Below are 2,296 nucleotides of genomic sequence, written 5' to 3' on the forward strand. Positions count from 1 at the left end.
GCAGCGGAATTGTACATAAAGTAACATCTGTTTCTGGGTGGATTTTAGAACAGGACTTGTTAAAGAAATTGGGAAAAACTGCTCCGACCCACTGGATTTGGATTAATAAATGTAGCCAAAGAGAATTTTGGAAGGAACTGTTCTTAACAGGCTGTCTGTAAAAACGAAGATTAATCTTATCCTGTTTTTCATATAAGCACCATGATGGATTTTTTCCCCCAAGTGATTGTTTTATGTTGGTTTGAGATTTTTAAAGATTTGTTTTATGGGAAAAGTGTTGGTTGCACTTTTTTGCCCTGAAAATATTTGGAATTTAGTTTTTTTCAGTACGCCATTTCAGACCTGAACTTTCTCATGTATTTAGATAGAGGAAGAATTGACTAACTTGATGTTCAAGAAAATTCCCAACAAATGCCCTTGATCATCTAAGGGAAAAAATATGTATTTGCACATTGTTTCTGAAAGATTAAATTAAACCGGGTAGAGATTCGTATATGTGACGAGGAAAGAATTTCTAGAAAACTAGTTATTTTAAGAAATTGCTTTCTAGGAGAACTGTGATTATTTTTAGCAAGTTATCTCCGAATGCTTGTGAATTTATTTTAAAATACTAGAAGTGATTTCTAGATTTTTATTTTTTTATTTTTTTAAAATTAAATATATGCCAAAAAATTAGCGGTTTGCGTAGATCGTGAGCAGTAAGTAGAAGAAGTTAAAGGATGATGTTTATGGATATTACCTAGCTGAAAATAATTCTGAAGTGACTCTTCTACCCCCCCACACACTTGGGAAGTTGCATGCTTGCAGTCATTGTTTCAGATAATACCGTTTGGGACTTCTCTTTCACTCTTGGAAAACTTGCAGGCTTTTGTGGGACTCCTCCAAATAAAAGCTCAATTCAGTTTAGGTAGTAAAAAGCATTCATATAATTCGAAAGCTGAAGATGCAAGTAACATTTAATAGGAAAACACCACCCTGGTAATATCTAAAGGCATTAGCTGTAAGATCGAGGAGAGAAAGATTTTTGTTTTGTTTTACTTGTCCTACTTGGGTATTCCGGAGATGCATTTGCTCTTGATTGCTGCTTGAGAATTTTCAGAAGGTTACTACAAATTTAGAAAGCGTCATTCAAAAGGACATTTAATACTCTTGTATTTACTAAAATATATCTCTATTTGAAAACTATCTTATTGAAAGGGAAGATTAAAAAAAATAGGGAGAGATCTTTTGTTGCCGTTCTTCATTAGTCTTTACTTTGTATTTGTGTGGAATGTGTTGACATATTTTATATATTAATTTTTTTTCACAAAGGAGCATTGTTGTTACTTTTAATTGGGAAGTACTGTGTTATAAAAATTACCCACATTCCCGACTCTGAAGTACCAGAGTAAGATTGACAAAAAATGATCCGAGCCTTGTGCGCTTAATTCACCAGGAATGTTAAGCTTCCCAGATACACCCTATGTGGTCAAGTTAGACTTTTGCACTTAGACAGCTTTTAACGGTCAAAGTCGTACCTGCAGGAAATGTATCTATGTATATATATGTGGAATTGAAATGAGATGGTAACTAGGAGTGGGAATGCAGCTCACTGATCGAAAGACTTTTTTTTTTTTTTATTGCATTTGGCAACCTCTTTCTTTCAGAGACACAATACAATTAACATATTCTGGGGCGTGTTTTTGAGATTGGGAAGTGGTGGCCCCTTGTTGAGAAGAAAACACTTTAAATAAAAAAGTAACATTGTCTTGTCCAAATGGTACTGGGAAAAGCAGAGTAGTATTGCTTATCCAGCCCACGGATGCGGTTGATTTACTCCAATTTGCTTTAGCATATAACAAACCAGCTTTTCCTTTCCCACGCCTATATTAGAATATATGTGTTTTGTTTATACAAATCCATCTAAAATAGCTCTACATTTAAGAGATTTGATGGGAAATTCAGCATGTTGTTTCTCGTATTTAATATGTAGTACAGATACCATTCCTAAATTGAAATCAAATAAATGTGACCTGTGACACAACACAGTATCACACTGCTGATTGTAACACAACAAACATGAAAAAAGGCTATTAATTTATATGGAATGTTAATTTAGCAAATCCTACATAGAAATATGCCTATAGAAGAAAGGGAATCTGAGGCTTCGTCTTGGAGTTATGCTATATAAATGTATTTAATACAAATCCAATGAATTAATACATAGCTCATAAAAATCCAAACTTTGAAACGAAGCATTCTTGTTTGAAGAAAACCCCTGCATTACGTTTAAGTTGCATATAATCTAAATTCCAGA

This window comes from Manacus vitellinus, unplaced genomic scaffold, assembly GCF_001715985.3.
Source record: "Manacus vitellinus isolate BGI_N305 unplaced genomic scaffold, ASM171598v3 scaffold_3_pilon, whole genome shotgun sequence".
Classification (NCBI taxonomy): Eukaryota; Metazoa; Chordata; class Aves; order Passeriformes; family Pipridae; genus Manacus; species Manacus vitellinus.